At 47.4% G+C, this 22,353-nt stretch overlaps 1 protein-coding gene across 1 annotated transcript in view; it reads left to right on the top strand.

The window, feature by feature from the left end:
- The window catches only part of LOC147729701 (dynein axonemal heavy chain 17-like), a 1,258,223-nt gene that overhangs the window by 965,185 nt on the left and 270,685 nt on the right, over positions 1-22,353 (top strand). The window lies entirely within an intron of this gene.

Below are 22,353 nucleotides of genomic sequence, written 5' to 3'. Positions count from 1 at the left end.
ACTCAAATTTGGTATGGCGTGAGTGTGTTAAAGGAGAAGAGCATGCTTCGAACCAAAACGGCAGCTAATATTTTACAAAGAAACGTCCCGTGTGGTCGACATGCTATGCTGTGAATGCATATCTTGTGAAATGACACCAACGCTTTCCAACAGGTCCGAGTCAAGAAAACAATGCGTATGGGGAATGCCGGTGTTTTAAAATGCGCTGGTCATGCCGCGTCCGCCGTGATGGAGGTGGAAAGTGGATTAGCGTGGAAAGTTAGTGAAAGAGTGTGGGCACCATCTTGCAGTGTGGAGTTAGCATGTCATATTGAGCAGAGGTTGTCCTTCTAGTACAGTAACAATTTACAATATGTAAATGGATGGATTAAAGGCAATGAAGGACATTATACAATATAAATCCATATTGGGGATCAGAGGAAACCTGTGGTACATTAAATATTACCCTGTCGGAATTTCTATACTTAAACTGAAGGTCATGCATAAAATGAGAGGCAGAGTCCGTGGTGTCCGATTCAAAAGGGCTTTATTTCAGTAACTCGAGTTAAGGGAGAATCGGGTTCCATCACCACTAAGGTTCAGGAAGGGTCTTCTGAACTTTATTCACAGAGTACATTATTTATACATTTAAACATACATTACGTTGCATAGAGAAGGCGGAGCTCTCCAGGCGGAGCAAGCGAAAGAGAGAGATAAGAGCACATGGGCGTGCAAAAGGGCGTGTAAGAAGGCGTACATGTAGGCGTTCCCTTGAGGAGTCATAGGTGTGTCATAGGTGGGTGGATACATGGAGGGGGTCTGCATGGTCAGCTGGAACCTTTACCCTACTTGTGCGCGCAACTTGGTCATGACGTACAATTGACGTGTAACTGGGGGAAGCTGGGGGGAGCTGACTTTCGATCTAGTAGAGAAACCTTCAATGTCGGGACGACCTACTCGTCTGGTATAATCTGATATCTTGAGTTTGGAGGATGTATTATCTGCAGTAAAGGTCGCTCGAGCAAAGGTTGTTCATCACTAAGAGCCAGTGGAGGCATATATTTCTTCGTGTATTGCGTGGGGCCATGGGCCTTCTATGGATGCAAGCTCTGTAAATCACTTAAACAGAGACAGGAAGGCTAGGCCCTATCTTCTGCAGGCGGGTTATGTTTACCTTCTTCACTAAGCAGGAATGTGTTTCTGTGGAGCGAATAGATAACTGTGTGCAAAATACTGTCTTGGCAGGCCGGACTGGGCCCCTCTCGGCGGAGCAGAAAGTATGCGAGAGGTCAGGGATACATAGCTGAGCTGCAGCTTTCAGAGTGTCTGGAGTCACGGAGCCTGAATTCGGGTCCTGGCTCAGGCTGAGCCACAAAACGGGTTCATCTCGACTTTTAAACGTGCACCATGCAAATACATTGGCAACATAGGCCTCAGTGCAGAATTTACGTTTCTTTCATGGAAGGCTTGGTAACTGACATTCTAATGTGGGACGGAAATGCAGAGACATTATTATTACAGGCATGAGAGGGATGAATGCATGGGTAACATGAACATACACTAAACGTGGGGTACAAGCAGGGGACACATTGGCCATGTAAAATTTCTATTTCCTCATTCCCTCCTTGTCCCCTACTGTGCCCTTTAGGACACATCTATATTCATTAGACCGTATATCTGATCATACAGCATCATTTGTTCGTCTTTTTTTCTTTTGTATACTTGGATGGGGAATACAGGCAGTGGCACACAAGCCGCAAATCGCCGGGCCACATTGCAGACAGAGACAGCAACCGAATATCAGAAGCAGTATCATTCCTAGGAATGACAACACTTTCCATCCCCATGCTGATATTACACTCCAGAGCCAACCGGACCAAGTCCATGTGCCTGGGTCTTGATGTATCTCATGAGCAATCTTGTGGAGTCTTGTTATTGCTGCATACACGGATGGCGCGTTATTAGGAATAAACACGCAACAACTGGAGCCGATCACTCTACAAGCCCCGCCCCTATCTGCCAGGATGACGTCAAGAACAAGGCGATTCTGAAGAACAACAAGTCGCATGGCAGACTGTTCCTCGGTCAAGTTCGCCAGGGCAGATGCAGTTTCATTTACTACTGCTTCTAGAGTTTTTGTTAACCTACAGATTAGTTTACTGTTTTGGACGGGACCTATGAAGAAAAAGAATCCTTTATTGAAATCTGTATATCGCTCCCAAGCTGTCTCAGTCTGATCAACCACTGGGGAATCGATCTCCCTCCTGTGTCTAACATGTACTAGTCGTGAATCTCGATGATAATGGGATGGGGCCAGAAAGACAGGTGGCAGCAGGAACGCTATATAACATGTCCCACCCCAGTCTAGGGGCAGACGTACATAGGCTGTCCGACCGCAAATAAAATAGGAATGGCGGGAAGCTTTGAAAGTAGACTTTCCTTTGTCATTGAACTCGACTACAGTATTACAATCACTGTGTCCCAAATGTACCGATCCTTTCTTTCTAACGCACAATTCACCTTTTACTGGTAGGACTGATATGAACGGTAGACTCGTATTTTGTTCGGACTGGACATTCAGAATCATAAAGTTAAGGGAAACATTTCCTTGTTCGTACACTTCATTTTCTAGATCGGTCCCTTTTCTTTGGGGAAGACCGTCCTCGTCTGGAAAACATGCCTCATTCATTACTTTATTCAAATCTCCCCATATCCAGACACCCTAAGAAACTGCAGACCTTTTGTCTAGTGATGACATAAAAGTAAACCATGCTCTGCACGAACCATTGTGCGAGAACGGAAAAGGAAAAAGGGGCAAAACTCCCTTCGTTTTCTGATAAGGTGGGAGTCTGCCACATACCCAACAATTTGTTACATTGCTAGTCTGATGAGAATGGTGCAACATTCGAATAAAAGTATTGTTGCGCAGAGCTAGTCGATATGACAGTTCATGGGGTGGCAGATCACTGAATGTGTGCTCTACAGTGTCATTAAAGGAAGAGTGTATACATGAGGCAATAGGAGGAAAGAAAACATGTAGTGCCAAGCTGATACATATTACAGTTATACTCAGAAGAGACATAAAAATCAGAGTTACTATACATCTACTGCGTAATATCTTGCAGTATTTCTCTTTCATTCTGCTCTTTTTGCTATTCTGGTCTACGATCTTATACGTGTCAGGAACCTGTCTAACCGATTCACCACCTAGTGGACTTAAACAATTAAACGCTGTCTGACTTACTAGATCGTAATTTGGACCTATATTCCTGTTGCGGAGTCTTTTCTAGCAAAGGGGGCTTAGAGTCAGTACTATCGGGACTGTCTTTACTTTTGATCAAAGTTCCGGAATCTCCCAAAAATTTCTTGCAGTGTTGGGCATGAAGCCAACCTTTACGTCCTTCGACCTTGACGGCAGTCCTCGTGGTGAGCAAAACTAATTTTGTCTCCTTCCAGCGTGGCTCGAGGGGGCTTGATCGATCAAAGTTCCGAACGTAGACGTGATCACCAGGAACGACAGTATGTTCCTTGACTTGGGTGTTGTCGGGGAAGGCGGCGGCAACCTGTGAACGACAAGAGAGTAGTGCAGACATCAAGGAAGCCAGGTAATCTGTCAGCATGTTACTGTCAACATCAGTTATTTTCTTAGGCATAGGCGTACCCCACATATTCGGTGGTCTACCAAAAACCACTTCGTAAGGAGATAGGCCTGTTCTGGAATGAGCTACCATACGCATGTAAAAGAGGGCAACCGGCAAGGCTACCATCCAAACCACGCCTTTTTCTGCACAGACTTTTGCTAATTTCGTCTTAAGTGTCTGATTATGGCGCTCGACAAGTCCAGCTGCTTCTGGGTGTCGTACACAATGAAACTTCCACTGGTATCCTAACAGAAGGGACACCTGTTTCATTAATTCAGAGGAAAATGGCTGACCGTTATCTGAGTACACGACACGGGGCAATCCATACCGTGGGGAAAACTCTCGTACCAATTGCCTGGTGGTGGTCACAGCAGTATAATCTGGGACTGGCTTCTGTCCATCTAGATAGTGCACATACAACTACCAGGACATACTTGTAACCTCTACATCTGTCCATCTGGATATAGTCCATCTGGAGAACTTCAAAAGGATCGTCAGGAGGATGAAATCCACCTTGTTCCACCGGAATGCCTTTGCCTGGATTGAACTGGCAACAGATCATACAGGTACGTACTTTCTGTTTCGCTGCTGCACGCAGGTGCTTGTTAAACCAGATATTCTGTAAGCTGTCTAGCATTGCCTTTTCTCCTTAGTGTGCTGGACTATGTGCTGTGTTTATGATGACTTGTACCATAGAACCTGGGAGAAACCATGTAGCTTTGCCTTTTGTCATCCAACCTTGGTCAGTCTGGACCCCTCCTTGTTCAGTCCATTTCTTTATTTCGTCTGGAGTGGCATGTGTCTGTATGTCGAGTACATCTTGTGAAGGATCCCTGACTGTCATGCCTTTTATCAGCAATGGTACCTCTGTCTTTGTCGTGTCTGTTGGTGTCTGGGCTGTAAGTTTAGCAGTTCGGTCTGCCAGGTCGTTACCCTGGGAAATGGTGTCTGTAACTTTCGTGTGAGCTTTGCATTTCAGGATGGCTATGGCTGTAGGCAAATGTATTGCTTCTAACAGAGCCATGCTGAATTTTGGCCCCATGAGAGGTCAGGAAACCTCTCTCCCTCCATAACACTCCGAAGTCATGAACAACACCGAATGCATACTGTGAGTCTGTATATATGTTCACTTTCAAGTTCTTGGCTCTTATGCAGGCTTGTGTCAGAGCGATGAGCTCTGCTGCTTGTGCTGACAGTGTGTCTATTCTTTGTGTCTCTATGACTTCAGTATCAGTGGTCACGGCATAGGCGGCCACTAACTCTCCTGTGCTTGTTTTCATGCATGAACCATCTACATAAAGTGTCAGGTCAGGGTCTGGCAATGCAATATCTGTCAGGTCTTGTCTTGGTTTCGTCACCGTATTAATTACTTCCACACAGTCATGTGGTGCAGTGTCTACTGTGCTTGAGGGCAAGAGTGTAGCAGGGTTGAGAATATTGCATCGTCTGATCTCTATGTGTGGCTGAAATAACGTCAGTTCATATCCTGTCAGTCTTGCTACAGTCAAGTGCTGTGTCTGTGTCCTGTTCAAGAGAACTTCCACTGCATGTGGAACCTGTACTGTCAGGGGGTGTCCTAACACTATGGAGTCACTCTGTCTTATAGCTAGGGCTGTTGCTGCAACTGATTTCAGGCACGCAGGCAGAGCCTGGGCCACTGGATCCAGTGTACTAGAAAAATTAGCACAAGGCTTGTGTTTTCCTGCTTGATCTTGTGTGATGACAGATAATGCTGTTCCATCTCGTTCAGTGACAAAAAGCGAAAAAGGTTTGCTGTAACAAGGAGTCGCTAAAACTGGTGCTTGGCATAAGGCTCTCTTTAACTCTTCAAATGCCAGGGTATGTTCTTGTGTCCAAGGGAGGACAGTCGAAGACGCTGCCTCCTGAGTTGTCAACTGTATGAGTGGTTTGGCTAGATAGGCATACTGGGGAATCCATTGTCTGCAGTATGAAGTGAGGCCAATGAAGGCCCGTACTTCCTTTTGCGTCTTGGGCTGTGAAAGGTTAGCAATTAACTGAATACATTCTTGTGTCAGCTGTCTACCCCTCGTGGACAGCAAGTGTCCAAGGTACACCACATGCTGTGCACAGAATTGCAACTTCGAAGGGGACACTTTGTGCCCCTTGTCTGCCAGAAAGTGTAAAACTATCAGGGATGCATTTTGGCAGTCTGGTTCTGATCGTGCTGTGATTAGGATATCGTCCACATACTGGAGCAGTGCAGTGTTGGCAGGCATATGAATACTGTCCAGCTGTCTTTTTAATGCTTGGCTGTAAATGCTAGGACTCTCTGTAAAACCTTGGGGAGCTCTCGTAAATTTAAAGCTGTGTCCATTTAAACTGAATCCGAAGAGGTACTGACTATCTGGATGAATTGGGACACTGAAAAAGGCATTCTTTAGGTCAATTACAGTAAAGAACGTTGCTTCAGAATCAATAGCAGTCAGTAATGAAGAAATGTCTGGGACCTCTGGGTATTGAGGAACCACACATTTGTTCAATTCTCGAAGGTCAACAATTAGTCTGTAAACTGGTGGTGCATGAGGGTCTGTTCGTTTAAGAATAGGGATGACAGGTGAATTACATACATTCGAGTCAGTCTCTACTACCACTCCTTGTGCAATGAGCTCGTCAACAATTTTCAGTAAGGCTACTACAGCATCAGGTGGCAACGTGTATTGTCGGATACGTGGTAGAATTACTCCTGTTTTGAGAGTGACACGGTGTGGTGTAATGTGCATGTAACCTACGTCAGTCGGACCTTGTGCCCATAAGTGCTGTGGTACATTCCGGAGTCTGTGGTCAAAATCCTTCAACACATAATGTCCTTTAAAATCACGTAAGAATAGTCGTACTCCTTCCGAAGAACAACATATAGCTGCTCCTAGTTCTTTCAATGTCTTTATACCAAGCAAATTTTCTGGACATGATTTAGTAAGTAACAAGTCTGTGGTACGTGATAATGGACCGACCCCTAGGGAAACTGGTTTCGACACTTCATTAACAATAGGCTTTCCTGAAAATCCCAGGGAAACATTCTGTGAGCCTGAGAGGGGTGCCCCTGGAACCTCGTCATGGCTGATGGTAGTTCTGCTCGCCCCTGTGTCAATCAGAAATTTTCTGTCTTTTCCCAATACACGACTATGTACATAGGGACCCTCTTGATCTACAGGAACCTCAATAAGGGGCAAGCCAACTTCCCTCTCTAGGCTGTTTCATGAGAACTGTTGGTAATCTGGATAGTCCGACTGTGTGTACTGGTACATTTGTTGTGTGGCATGTTGTGTGGCAGGTGGTGGCGGGGGTAGAAAATTCGCTACTGTCTGTTGCGTGTTCTGTGGGGTGCTATTCTGCCTAGGAGGATGCGGTCGTTCTTTTGTCTTGCCTGTAGCTATATTGTGTTTCAGGACAGCACATTCATTTACATAGTGACCTGGTTGCTTGCAATAATTACAGTTCCCTTTGACAGGTGTCGTGGTATTTTTGCCATTTTTGTTCGCGTTTACTGGTACTGACTGGGCAACCAGCACTTTCATTTTCGTGTCTTTCATGAGTCTCTTTTCATGATCCTGTTCCTCTCTAATTCTGTTCTGGTGATATTGTAACATTTGCAACATTTGGGAAGGGCTATTTGCTTGCAAGTTACTCTCAACCTTCAGTACTCTATTCTTGATCGGGGGTAAGGAATTCTCTACTAATTTGCTCACGAAAAGATGTGGATATGACTCGCTACTAGGCTTAAGACCACTGTTAATAGAAAAACATTTCTCGAATCTAGAATAAAAATCACTTGTGTCCTCGTCTTGTTTCTGTTTGCAGGCTGAAATAGCATCCCAATCTTCCTTTTTAGTAATCAATAGTCTCGGCAGAACTTGTATCAGGAGTTCAGGTAGTGCTTTAGCTTTTTCCCCAAGACCAACACCAGGGTGTCTGCCTTTATCCTCTGTTTCCAATTCTGCCCAACTTAACTTTTTCTCTCCCACCTCCCAGTCCTTTTCCTTAAGCTTTTCGTAAATACCAGCAGGCAACAGTACTTTCAATAATTTTATAATGTCAGCGTACGTGTAATCCCCTATGCGGAGAATGTCTTTTAATTCACGGTGAAACCCCCCCGGATCTTTATCATGGCAGGGCAACATCTTTTTCATTTCCAGTATTTCTAGTTTCGTCAAGGGTGTGTAAACATATACTCGTTGAAGGTCACCCGTTGCATTTTTGACGGGATGCACCTCTCGTAGGGGGTTCTGTCTGTCTATGTGTAAGTTCTTTCTGTCGTGGTGTGGGGCGGGAATCATGCATGTGGTCAGAGAAGTCAAGTACTTATGTCGTTGGTCCAGAATGACATTTATTAATTCAATACCTAGGTCTGTCCATCTTTCTAGAAGTATATCGTCCAGTAATTTATACAAGGGACCGGGATCAGAATATTGACTCTCGTACAACGTGATCAAATGTTGAACCATGTAAATACCAGCCAAACGCTGTTCGTTCGGCGGAAGACTCAAAAAGGTCTGAGCCACTATATCACTGCTATATATGTTAGAATTAGACACCCATTGGACGGCTGACCGGACCAATTCCTGTTCGTGTGGGGTCTCTCGCCCTCTACCCGTCGTTTCAGTGCTTTTTCAGTAGCCTGGAATAGATTTTCGAGGGAAAATCTTTCTTTTATAGAATGTCCCTGTTTACGGTAGTCGAGACACTTGGGCCTGTCAAACTGTCGTGCTTTGCCTACGTAATTCATTTTGTCCTTTTCCTCGGTTTCTGGATCAACATCTTCCGTTGATGACTCATACTTCCCATCAGACTCTTCCCTGTGTATTTCTAAGATCTCCTTTCATATTTTCTTGTACATACATTCTGTCTGTCCCTGTCTGTCATGCCGACCGGCAGCTATGTTGTCACTCCAATCCGTCAGACCTTTCTTTACATCCCTGTCTGGTTGGTCTTGTTCCCTGATCAGACAATTAATTATAAAACGTAAAATGACATTCTTAACCTCCACCTTTCTGTGTTCCATGGCCTCCTCTATACACCCGGGTCCCTCCCCCGTTCTAATGAAATGGTATATTTTATCTAGGTGTTCCTTCATGCCTGGTAATGTGATCAAATAGTCGACGGCATGTCTTAATCTTAGTGAAAACACGAGCATTGCACCTTCACCTGGTACTGGATCGTATATGCAACGTGGAACTGTTACACCTACATGCTTAAATGGTGTTGATGTCATTTGTGGCGTTCGTGGTAGCCCTAGTCCTTGCAGTGTTCGTGTCGTTGGCGGTGTTCGTGGCGTTGTCGGTGGCCCCCCTCTCACTGCCCCGGGACCTACGTCGTCTTTCACGACCTGCGGAAGCTGCAATTGTAGGAGCTGATCCTGTGGTGGGGGCGGAGGGAATTCTGCGTTTACATAGTCTGGTGCTGGCTCTTCTAGATAGGAGGAAATAAAAACTTCAGAGGCTGTTGGCTTCTGTCTACGTACTCTAAAGGGTACTGGTGGTGGCGTATGCGACCTACGGTTGTTTTTTTGAGGTGGTCACTTTAGCTAGTTCTTCTGAAAGGACGGGATAAATACCAGCAACGAGGGCATTTCTTTCTCTATCAGCTTGTTCTGCCTTGACCCGTTCCCCCTCTTCCCGCAGTTCTTTTTCTCTGGCTTTTTCCGCTGCTTGTTTACTTCTCTCTGCTTGATGGAATTCTTTCTCTGCTCTCCTATGCGCTTCCTTACGCCATAATTCAATGGCATCTTTCTGGGACGGTCTTACTTTCCTTTTCCATAGTGCTTCCTCTACTTTCATGATGCATTCAGAATCCCATGTTCCTGAGGCAGGCCATCTATACTTCTCTTCTAAATCCTTCGTGTAATCTACCCATAAGTCTAAAAACAATATGGCATCTAGCCCATATTTATTATACATAAAATGACCAGGTGTGTCTCTAGGCGGGACGGGAACTGACTCTTCGAGTATCCCTTTCCTGGTCCCTATCTGATGTAATTTCGAAAACAGTGGCATGTTGGAACGAACTTAACGAAAACACGTTAAACACCAAAATAGACTGACTGGAACAACCATTCACGCTACAACACTAAAACACTAAAACAGATACATTTTAACTGATACATGGGGAAGAACATGAACTTGAAAACCGTTAACTTTATGCACTGGAATACAGCACAACCATACCGGTCTCATAAAGAGACACGTCTTTACCGTGCCCACCGAAATGGACACGTCTTTACCGTGCCTGTGGGAACAGACACGTCTTTACCGAGCTCAAATAAATGAACCCGTCTTGAAACTTTATGCGTTCCCTGTAACGGTACTCACCGGGAAGCAGAACTTGAAGGCCTCGGAAAACTCGATACTGCGTGAACTCGATACTGCTGCTGCGGTGCTGCGAATGCGCCTCGGAACAGGTGGGCCTCTGGAAACCTCGGACCTTGCTCTCTCACGGCTTGGGCTCTGGTTGGGATGATCCACAATCCTCACCGCCTCGTGTGGATGCCTGGTCGCAGTCCGTCTCCTCCGTGGGCCTGAGGGAGTAAGCAGGAAGTCCCGCTGTCGTGTACACTTTGAAGTCCGTCACAGCTGTAGAAGGGGGCAAGGGCTGGACCTACATCACCGGCGCGTGGGGAGGGGGACTAGTCCCTGTTCGGGCGCCAGATTATGTGGTAAATTAAATATTACCCTGTCGGAATTTCTATACTTAAACAGAAGGTCATGCATAAAATGAGAGGCAGAGTCCGTGGTGTCCGATTCAAAAGGGCTTTATTTCAGTAACTCGAGTTAAGAGAGAATCGGGTTCCATCACCACTAAGGTTCAGGAAGGGTCTTCTGAACTTTATTCACAGAGTACATTATTTATACATTTAAACATACATTACGTTGCATAGAGAAGGCGGAGCGCTCCAGGCGGAGCAAGCGAAAGAGAGAGATAAGAGCACATGGGCGTGCAAAAGGGCGTGTAAGAAGGCGTACATGTAGGCGTTCCCTTGAGGAGTCATAGGTGTGTCATAGGTGGGTGGATACATGGAGGGGTCTGCATGGTCAGCTGGAACCTTTACCCTACTTGTGCGCGCAACTTGGTCATGACGTACAATTGACGTGTAACTGGGGGAAGCTGGGGGGAGCTGACTTTCGATCTAGTAGAGAAACCTTCAATGTCGGGACGACCTGCTCGTCTGGTATAATCTGATATCTTGAGTTTGGAGGATGTATTATCTGCAGTAAAGGTCGCTCGAGCAAAGGTTGTTCATCACTAAGAGCCAGTGGAGGCATATATTTCTTCGTGTATTGCGTGGGGCCATGGGCCTTCTATGGATGCAAGCTCTGTAAATCACCTAAATGGAGACAGGAAGGCTAGGCCCTATCTTCTGCAGGCGGGTTATGTTTACCTTCTTCACTAAGCAGGAATGTGTTTCTGTGGAGTGAATAGATAACTGTGTGCAAAATACTGTCTTGGCAGGCCGGACTGGGCCCCTCTCGGCGGAGCAGAAAGTATGCGAGAGGTCAGGGATACATAGCTGAGCTGCAGCTTTCAGAGTGTCTGGAGTCACGGAGCCTGAATTCGGGTCCTGGCTCAGGCTGAGCCACAAAACGGGTTCATCTCGACTTTTAAACGTACACCATGCAAATACATTGGCAACATAGGCCTCAGTGCAGAATTAACGTTTCTTTCATGGAAGGCTTGGTAACTGACATTCTAATGTGGGACGGAAATGCAGAGACATTATTATTACAGGCATGAGAGGGAAGAATGCATGGGTAACATGAACATACACTAAACGTGGGGTACAAGCAGGGGACACATTGGCCATGTACAATTTCTATTTCCTCAAACCAAGTATGTTTTGGTTTGCCTATGTTCTAATGTAAAATGTCGGAGCGTCTGTGAGGGCGCTATGTAGGAGAGTGAAAGATTTACGTCGGTCTAGTGAATGAAAACTATCAATTACACTTATGTGAGATGGTAGTAAATGAATAAAGAATGGTAAATAATAAACATGCCCAGGCCAGGAAGAAATGTGGTTAATGGATGGAAACACCTAGATGCATGAGCTAAACAGACTAGCAACGAATGAGAAAAGTGCAATGCTACTGTAATGCCTGGTCTGTCTGGATGTTTGAAGATAGAAAAGACAGAAGTATGAATTAGGGTAGAACATGAAGAAGATAAAGTGTACATGGGATTGCTCTAGCTCTTGTGTAAGTCCCTACCATTAGCAACCAGACTATGAAAATGAAATAATTGTGGGGTGTCGTGACTATTTGTAGGCTTAGGGTTGGAGAATGAAAATTATAAAATGCACCTATACTCCATCTGGTCATTCAATTTATTCGGATGCAAGATGTCCAAAATTTTAATCCAATAGATTTCTCTTTGTAAGAGAGCTTTGGTGATGGTCATGCTCTCTCTGGGGGTAACAGATTCCAAAATAAAGTAGCGTAGTTGGCTCATGTTGTGATGATGTGTCTGGAAGTGTGTAGCTACAAATGATTTCTGATTAGATGTACGTATAATGCTTTTATGTTATTTTATTCTTACTTTAATTTTTCGTTCTGTCTTGCTTATGTAGGCTAAACCACACATGCACTTGAGCATATAGATAACATTCAAGCTGTTGCTGTTGTGCTGTCCAAGCCCATTCCCTAAGTGGGAAGGGTATGCCCAGATGTGGGTCCCGTGCTCACTGTGCCTTTGGATTCAAGATAGCCTGTCTGATGAGGGGTGATATCTCGAAACCTTGTTTCTGGTCCAGGACGGACCTGTCCTTGCAGTTTGGGGAGCAGCGTCAAAACTGATTTGGATTTGTCACGGTGCAAACTGGGGTGGCATTGTGAGCAAAACAATTATGGATTAAACCCAGGTCTTTGACTGGGGGTGAATGTGTGATTTGTTCAGCATTCCGTCCATCATTTGTTCTTTTCTCTTTTCTCCTTTAGGCATTTTATCCTACATATGGCCCTGTTTTCACTTGCAGCAAAAGGCAATGCATCCAGGCTGTCTGCAGATCTCAGGATGGCTGTTACATGACTGAGCATTCAAATCAAAGTTTTACCAGAGGGTGAAATTTACTGTGCACTCTGGTGGCGTGCCTGTTGTGTCACATATGTAGGAGACATAAGGCAATGAGAGGCAGTGGCAGTGGAATGTGATGTCGTTGGGTGGCCATGAACAGATAGCTCAACGATTTTGCCCATGTCGGCATTTCAGCATAAAACCTGACAGGGCTCCTGTCTACGATAGATGGAATCATGGTGGGGATTTAGAGGGAGCCCTGAGTCCTGCTAGTCAGAGGAAAATGATCGGTCTCTGCTGACATCACTTCTCATTTATAATAAATTATTATGGTTCCTATAAATTATTACAACTTGAGTAGTGGCGTCATTATCTTATAATACATAGAAGCCTACAATCCTTGTATAAAATGATGTCTCTGATTTCTTTATTACAGTCACATTGTGATAACTCTGGTAACTCAAAATAAGAAAATGATCTAGCAGCTTTAACACCCTATTACAATAAAGTTGTGACTCATAATGCCACGTGCCAGACCCAATGACCAAAGTGAAAGGCATTATAACAGCTGCAGTATAAACAATGGAAAACAAGATCTTTGCTTTCCATTCTTCTGACCTGTTTTTCTAAAACGAGTAGTGAGCAGCAGGAAGGAGACATTTATGGCAACTTGTTCATTTTCTATATCCCAGGAAAGAAATAATCTCTCTGTATGTTCCTACTCATTTAGAGGTATACACATTTTTTTTTGTAAAAGATATTTTATTAAGGGAACAGAAAAACAGAAACAATAGAAAGGAAAGGGGGGATGAGGACACATGAATTGCAAATCAGAGATGCACCCACGCAGGGGTCAATACAAAAAGGCCAGGCAGCAGGAAACGTTATGAAGGGCTGAGCAGTGTCAGCACACAGGGCAGGACGTAATAGTGCAAAAAAGAAAAAGTTCCAAAAATGCAGCTCGGGAGAGTGTCAAGCCCCCTGAGAAGTCCGGAGGGGAAAGCCTGCATGGCATCGGGCAAGTCAATGCAATTCAGAGGCTAGGTCGACCAAGTCCGTGTACGCCTCCCCGCAGTGCGGCCTCAAGAAAACCAGCATGACGTGCAATATCATAAAAGCAAATCGTCCACATCCCCTGTCAGAAAAGAAAAGCAAACCCAAAAAAAGAAACCCCCCCCCCTCCCCAGAGACTCCAACCTCCCCAGTGCGCCCACCCCCCCCCGATGGTGGCGGCCAGACAACAACCGTTCACACAGGCACGGATCATACTTGAAACAGATGTAAGGCACGTATAGTGGGCGGGCATACCGCGGACAGCAACCCACGAGAAAGAAAGCGGACCAGTGAAGTAGTGTGGCTCACTGGTTAGAGGCGGCAGACCCGAGTGCAGAGGACGGCCCGGGACCAGGGTTCGATTCCCGGCGCGGCAGATTTCTGTACCAGGGTCAGCGGACTCGATAATTCTCTCGCTTCGGTGCCCACTCTGATCAGCGATCACACTCGGCAACTCTGGGCATTAGCTTGCCTCATCTTCACTAACGGCCCCACCAGACCTCCGGGGATGCCTGGTCTCACCCTGGAGATACCCATTAAGGGACCATCTCTCAGGGAAGCCAGGAAGGGTTTCGCAGCGGTCGAAGCGCCTTGGGACCCTCCGGGTAAGTAGTGCGCTATATAAATGCCTATACACATACACACACACACACATACCAGTGGGCCCCATCTGAAAGCAAAATTCTTAAAGTTGTTCCTAAAGATATCTGCCATCCGTTCCACACTCAGCAACCTCCACAGTCTAGCAAACCAAAGGGAGAGAGCCGGGGCCTCCTTCTTTTTCCATGAAGCAGCCAGAGTGAGTTTGGCCGCTCCCAGGCAGAGCCAAAGGATGTGCTTGTCGGCCCTGGTTTGGTGCTCCAGAAGCGGGTCCCGAAGGCCAAGGAGCACGAAGCCAATGGAATCTGGAACCGGGTAGCCCAGGATCTCCCTAATATGAGACAGTATCTCCTCCCAGTAGGGGCGTATGATGGGGCAGTCCCACCAGATATGGCGGAAGTCCCCCAAAAGTCCACAGCCCCGCCAACATCTGTCAGAAGCTGAAGGAAAAATCCTTTTCAATTGGGTCGGATATAGATACCAATCTAACATGGTTTTCTTATGTGCCTCTCTAAGATCGATCGAATGATTAAATGTGTGTAGATCGCGCCAAAGATGCGACCACTCTGCGTCGGAGATGTCTCTCCCCAGGTGCTCTTCCCACAACCCCATGTATCTAGGGCGAGGTGAAACAGCCGTGGTTAACAATAAATCGTAGAGAAAGGAAATCACCCCCTTCATGGAGGATGTGCGAGTAATGTAGGACTCGAAAGCTGTGGGAGGCCTCGTCGCAGCGTCCCTCACCTCAGGAGACAGTGCCCAATGCAGCAGCTGGGCATGTCGGTAGCGTTCAGTAGGCGGCACACCATAATCGCGCATGCAGTTGTGGAAGGTGAGCGGCTCATAGCCATGAAACAAGTGTGTAAGTGCATGGCAGCCTTCCACCTATCAAAGGGCCCCTCAACTAGCGCCGGCGGGAATGCAGGATTAAAGTGAATAGGTGTGAAGGGGGAAGGAAAGGAAGTCCACCGCTCGTCATGAGAGACCGAGTCCCAGACCTTCAGAGTGGTGCTAGTAGGGGTGCTAATGTACGCGTTGCGAGGCCGATCCCCTTTCACCTTCCAAACCAGGTCCCAAATAGAGCGCCCCGCCACACTCCTGTCCATGTGCAACCAATGCTTCTCCGACTCCATTTGGGTCCATTCAGCCAACACCCGGAGTTGTGCCGCTTTATAGTTAAGGAGCATGTCCGGCAGGCCAGCCCCACCCTTCCTCTGAGGTCGGCGAAGCGTGAGAAAGGAAAGTCTGGCACGGCCCCCTTGCCAGACGTAACGCAGAATCATAGTTTTCAGTCGCCGAAAGAAACCCCCGTCCAAGGGAATGGGGAGGGCTTGGAACAAGTACAGAAGCTTGGGGAACAGCGTCATCTTGACGGCATTTACGCGCCCAAGCCAAGAAATAAACATAGGCTTCCAGCGAGTCAGCTCAGCCTGTATCTGAGACAGCAGAGGAGGGAAGTTAGCTGCATATAGGGTGGCGACGGAAGAGGTCAGCTGGACCCCAAGATATTGAATGGAGGAGCCCGCCCAGGCCAGGGGAGTGAGCGGTCGGATGCGCTCTACTTCAGAGGGCGGAAGCGTGAGATTAAGTATGTATGATTTGCCGGGGTTCACACGAAACCCCGCCACCGCTTCGAACTGGGACAGCACGTCCTGTACCCGCGGAAGGGAAGTCCCGGGGTCAGCTAGCGACAGAAGGACATCGTCAGCAAACAAAGATATTTTATGCTGTTCCCCCGAAAAGGGGAGGCCCACAATATCCGGATCCTCACGAACCCTAATAGCAAGAGGCTCTATGCTAAGTGCAAAAAGTAAGGGGGATAGGGGGCAGCCCTGCCTCGTGCCTCGAGAATGAGCAAAAAATGGAGAGACATGGCCGTTCACCATGACCCTCGAGCGCGGGTCGTGATAGTTGGCCCGAAGCATAGTTATAAATGTGGGGGAAAAGCCAAAAGCCTGTAAAGTGCTAAAGAGAAAGTTCCAGTCCACCCGGTCGAATGCCTTTTTGGTGTCAAGGCCGAGCAGGACAGCTGGGATCCGAAAGCGTTCGGCCTTCTCAATCAGGTGAATTAGGCGTCTAGTGTTATCGTGGGTCTGGCGACCCTTTATAAAGCCCGATTGATCCGGATGAATGAGAGCGGGCATAAGGTCCTTAAGTCGAGCGGCCAAGATAGAAGAATACAGCTTAGCATCAATATTCAGGAGGGCAATGGGTCGATAGGATTCACACCTGGAGGGGTCTTTCCCCGCCTTGGGAATTATCGAAATCATAGCCTCCGCCATAGAACCCGAGGTGTGGCCCTCATCTCTCATGGTGTTGAAGAGGAGCACCAAACGGTCTCCCAACTCGGACGCGAACGTCTGATAAAAGGAGGCTGTATAGCCGTCCGGGCCCGGTGCTTTATGCGGCTTGAGAGACCGAATGGCAGAGAGTACCTCCTCCCTAATAATCGGGGCCTCCAGAAGGTCATTCCATTCCTTGGAGACCTGCGGTAGCGCTAGGTCCTGCAGATATGCTTGTTGAGCGGACGGCACCAAGCGGTCCGCCGAGTACAGAGCAGCATAGAAGTCACCAAAGAGCGCTGCCTTATCCGCGTCCTTGTGTTCCACTACCCCGGAGGGGTTCCGAATACCACCCACATATTCTCTTTCACGTTTATCACGGAGCTGCCGTGCTAAGTGCTTCCCCACTTTGTTGCCCTGAGCATAGGAGAGGCGCCGTAAGCGCAGTAGAGTATATTCTGCTCGGTTATTATAATGCGCCCTGAGCTTCCCTCGCACCGCCGCTAGAGGGCGAAGCGTCCTTCTAGAAGGATTCTGCTTATGTGCAGTTTCCAACGTGGTCAGTTCCGCCTCCAGCGCCTCCCTTTCCTCCCGACGAAGCCTATTCAGGGCGGAGTTCAGAGCAATGCATGTACCACGTGTCGACGCCTTGAAGGCGTCCCATTGGGTAAAGATCGAGGTGTCGCCAGTCTTATTCAGCTCAAAGAACTCCCCAATGGCCGCCCGAAGCTTCTTGCAGGATTCCTCATCTCGCGTGAGGGATGCCGGGAAATACCATTTGCGATGAGGGGACGAATCAGGGGCCCAGTTCAAGCATGTCGCCAAAAGGCTATGATCCGAAACTGAAAGTGGAAAAATGTTGCTATCGCGCAGGTCACCCTGTAAAGATTGATGCACAAAAATATGGTCGAGACGGGAGTATGTGTGGTGAACATGTGAATAGAACGTGTAGTCCCTAGTGCGGGGGTGGAGGGAGCGCCAGCTATCAAGAAGGCCCAGACTTAACAAAGTATCACGCAGCTCCGGGGAAAAGAGACCCGTCTCAGTCCTCTGTTGATGCGAACAATCAAAATCTTTATCCCAAACCAAGTTGAAATCCCCCAGCACAATCAACGCTCCCTCCCCAAAGTCCCCAATCACATTCAAAAGAGTCTCAAGGAACCCATGCTGCCCCGTATTTGGAGCATAGACCACCACCCATGTGCAAAGTTTACCCATGAGCATCCCCTTCACCATCAACCACCTCCCTTCTTTGTCCCCCCGCACCTCCACAGGTTGAAACTGAAGGGCAGATCGGAACAAAAGTCCTACCCCACGGTGCTTAGTAGTGGCAGAGGATTTATAAATCAGGGGATACTGCCTGTGCTTGAGCCTGGATTCATCTTTGCGAGCCAAATGAGTCTCCTGCAGGCCCACCACATCCAGTTGATGATCTAGAATATATTTCCAAATCTTTTGACGCTTCTGAGGCGAGTTAAGGCCTTTAACGTTCCAAGAGCCTATCGTAACAGGCAACATCGAGACCAACCTCCCCACTCAGCGCTTCCATTAATGCAACCCAACTCTAAAGACAAACCAGACACACCACAGCCATACCAGGTCCCAATCCACCACCACCGGGGTCCATCCCCAACAAGCCCACCAGAGCCCTCAGGAGCCTCAAAAACAAACCATAGAAAAAGGAAAACGAAAAGTAGAAAAAGAACAATGAAAGTCAGACATGACCGTAAGGGTCGGGGGTAGAAGACCCAGGTAATGCCCCCCCCGATTCCAGGGCCGGGGTGACCCTCCATCGGAGAAAAGTCCCACAGAGTACCTGAGGTGGTAGAGCCCCCCGGCTCCCACTGGCCGCTGATGACGGGGCCTAAGCCGCCGAGGAGCTGTCCACTCGGCTCGATTCAGTCACCTGGGCCACCGAGGCCAAAGCATCTCCCCTCTCAGTCTGGCTCGCTGACGGGGAAGGCCCCTCCGCTGCGCGCTGTCGGCCCGCTCTCTGCCAAGGCGGGGATCGGGAGCGGCGACGTCTTCTCGGTGAGGCAGTAGCGTCCGCCGAAGCAGATGTTTCCTCCATTCCCAGCAAGTCCATGGCGGCCGCCACAGTCCGCACTTGCACCAGTCTATTTTGCCATCGGAAGATTAGCCGAAAGGGGTGACCCCAGGAGTAGGACACCCCGTGTTCCCTCAGGAAAGCCGTGACTGGGCGAAAGTCCCGTCGCCTCTGCAGGGTGGTGGCCGCCAGGTCCTGAAAAAGTTGGGGGCTGTGTCCGCGAAAAAGCAAATTGTTAATGTCCCTCGCCTTCTGCAGGATCATCTCCTTCAGCTGAAAGTCGTGGACACAGACCAAGATGTCGGGGGGCGGCGAGCGCGCGCCACGCGGCAGGCCCACCCGATGTACCCTGTCCAGCTTGACTTCATCGCGATCGTCCTCCGCCAAGATGTGTAGAAAGAGAGCCTCCACATATTCCCGCAGATTTCCACCGTCTCCATCTGAGGGCACCGCTCTAATACGGATGTTATTGCGACGGGACCTGTTTTCCAGATCCTCGCAGTGGGTCTGAAGATCCAGATTCTGCTCACGAAGCTGGAGCAGGTCCTGCTGTAGCTGAAGGACATCCCCACTGAGGCCCAAGTCATGGTCCTCCAGGGTAGCTACACGCTCGCCAATGCCGTCTACATCACAACGGACTTCACGGAGGTCGGAGGCCAGTTGCGCTTTCAGTTCCGTGATATCCTCCTTGATGGAGGAAAAAAGCTCGATCAGGAAGGCCTTCGTGACCGGGCCGTCAGCGTCGTCTTTGGTCGGCGACTTGCTAGGGCCAGGGGGTGAACCAGACGCCCCCTTCCCGGGACCTTCCTTCCCCGGTTTATTCAGGCGATTCCTCGTCGACATGGTGCGACGTCCCAATGCCGATGATAGGAGGCAAGATGGCACCACTTCTCCGACCGTTCGCCGAGGACGCTGTCCAGCAAGGCCCCAGACAGGACGGCGCCTCCTTGTCACCTCTGTACGGCGACAATTGCCAGCTAGGCCACTGGAACCACAGGCGGGCTCGTCACAGCGCCAATGTAGGGGACACGCACAGAAGAGCTTCACTCGGTCACCAGCCAAAGTCTCGAGTCCCCTCTCGCAAGGGTCGAAGCCACCCAGACAAAGCCCCGTAGGCCGCTCCGGAGCAAGTGCGTCACCAAAGTAACACCTCGGCCAAGTCCGCGGTCCCGTGTCGTAGCTCGACAGGAGAAGGGACAAACCAATGCAGGGCGCCTCAGGAGACCCAGGAGAGTCAAAGCCGGGGCTTAAATCGCCCCAATACCGCTAAACAAAGCTATGAAGGGCTCGGGGTGCCGGAGGAGCTCGCAGGCACGTCTTACTCCGTCGCCATCTTGGCCACTATATACACATTTTTTAACTGCCTTGCATTACATTGATGCCAATATCTTTTTACGAGAAATCACTAAATGATTTTTGGTGTGCTTAATTTTGCCCTACAGTTTCTACTTTTTTCCTTCATGTCTGAAAAAATACTATCCCTTTCATATAAGAGAGCAAGACCCACAAAGATTTTAGTGGTTTATTGGAAGGGTGATGTTGTGATCATGTGTTATAAGTAATAAAATACCTTCTGTCCCATGGTAAAAGCAAATTGCAAGTCACTTCTGAGTTCTTTGATCTTTAAATGCAACTCACCCGTCGGTATCGTTCTTCTGTATAGTCATATAACTTTTTAGTGACTTGCAATGTCCTTATAAAGTAAGGCACGGGGGACTTTACCTTATATATTACATGCATGTTCTGGAGTCATAACCTTCCTGAAATATGAACATGCATGCCAAGCACTTATGGGTAGATTTTCCTCTTGTGTCTATAAAATGTGATACTGGGACCGCAATGCACTCGGCTTTTGCATATTTTGCAACAACAACAAAAATCACATTATACCATTGTGTGCTTGCTTGAACCATATTATATCAAAGTGAATGCTGAGGAAAAGTACACTAAGCAAATGTGACAGTGCAAGTTTCAAGCAGAATTTAGCCATCCCAGCGGCACACAAATACAGCTGTAGAAAGACGCCTTCCTTTTCATACCCTGACAAGATTCACAGAGCTACCATACTCTCACCGGAGAGCTTAGAGCAAACAGGGTTGCCTTTGATAACCAAAAGCAATTTAGTAACCTTCAAAAATGTGTTCTTGTTTTCTTTGCTTAGTGGAATGCCATTTGGGAATTATTTTATAGGCTTTGAATCATCTCTAAGGCATGTTTGTGATATTGTAGGAAAAGCAGGTAAACTAGTATGATGTTTTATTGCTTCTCTTTAGAACAAATGTAGCACAACATTTTTCTTGTTTTTTAAAGCATGGTTTGGAACCGATCATACATTCAACCAGCATCGGAATTAGACTGACATATCTGGCTGTTAGTGCCATTTTAACGTCATCTAAGATATATCTTGCTGGTGCGCATTACACATTTTAAGGAGCTTGATGCTTTCTCAAGCGGCTGTACGGACTGGGACATGTATTTCCTTTTTTGAATTGTTTTCCCTGTCTTTTACGTTCATGGAAATACCGGGAGCAAAACCGCCGCAGTTCTTGTAGTAATTGCGTCAGGTGTCAAGTCTAAAATTTGCTCTGGTTTCATATGAGTGGTTAAAAAACATGGAGAATTAACATATACGCTCAGATTTTGTGCCCATTTCTCATTAGTGCTTCATGTTTTAAAGCTCTTGATAGGGAACGTACCACCTGCTAAAAGCTGGTGATAAGCTCCTTTAGCTCGTGAGTTTGAGTCACATGAGGAGGTGACAGAGGTAGCCCTATAGGGATGCATTGTGCCACCTGCTCCTCTTCCTTCAGATAAAAAGGCCGATTCACAAAAGTAATCTGAGACAAAATCCTAACTTTAAGACTTTCGGTATTCACAAAGGGCAAGACCAAAACTTAAGTTTAACTGAGACAAAATCCTAACTTTACGACTTTCTGTATTTACAAAGAGCACTTAGGAGTAGTAAAGTTAGGATTTTGTCTTAGTTAAACTTCAGTTTCGGTCTTAAGATTTACTTAAGACCGAAACTTACTTAAACTTACTTACTTAAAACCAAAACTTAAGTTAAACTGCAACAAAATCCTAACTTTACTACTCCTAAATGCGGTTTGTTAATACCAAAAGTTGTCAAGTTAGGATTTTGTCTCAGATACATTTTGTGAATAGGGCCCCAAGTTTCTGTCCTTCAAGTCAAGAGTGAGTCCTGCAGCGGGATAGTGCATGGCATGCCAACGGGATTGGTGGAGAAGGTCAAGGTCAGCATGTAGCCCATACCAACCCCATTGGAGGACATCAGCTGCTGGATGGAGTCATCCCTCCTGCCCCTATGGGAGTCTGGGGGACACATCAACATCTACAGTAGAGGCAGGACTACCTGACATGTTGTATTCCACCGAGAAACGCTGAGCCATCAGAGAATCAGCTCAGAGACTTTCACTTCTTTACGGTGGCTGAGGTGTCTTCTACATACAACAAGGGGCAAGGCAAGCACACAAAAATGCTTCAGCAGGTTTCAGAAAATAGTGCTACGCTTGAGGTAGTTGCCCATACTTCGTAATAAAGTAGTCTTAGCGCAGCCCAAAGCTTAATGGTGTTGCACCCAATCAGATGTCCAGGGGTGAGAGTTTCAAGTTCTTGTTGTAGTAGTTTTTTATGTGTTAGGGTAGGGGTTGATCTTGCTGCGCATGGTTGAAGGTGAGGTAGTTCTGTTGCTCAAGTATGAGTTTTTCTTGAA

This window comes from Lissotriton vulgaris, chromosome 2_1, assembly GCF_964263255.1.
Source record: "Lissotriton vulgaris chromosome 2_1, aLisVul1.2, whole genome shotgun sequence".
In the NCBI taxonomy this organism is placed as follows: Eukaryota; Metazoa; Chordata; class Amphibia; order Caudata; family Salamandridae; genus Lissotriton; species Lissotriton vulgaris.
Note: the sequence above shows the minus strand (reverse complement) of the source record. Positions and strands in the feature narration are given on the sequence as shown.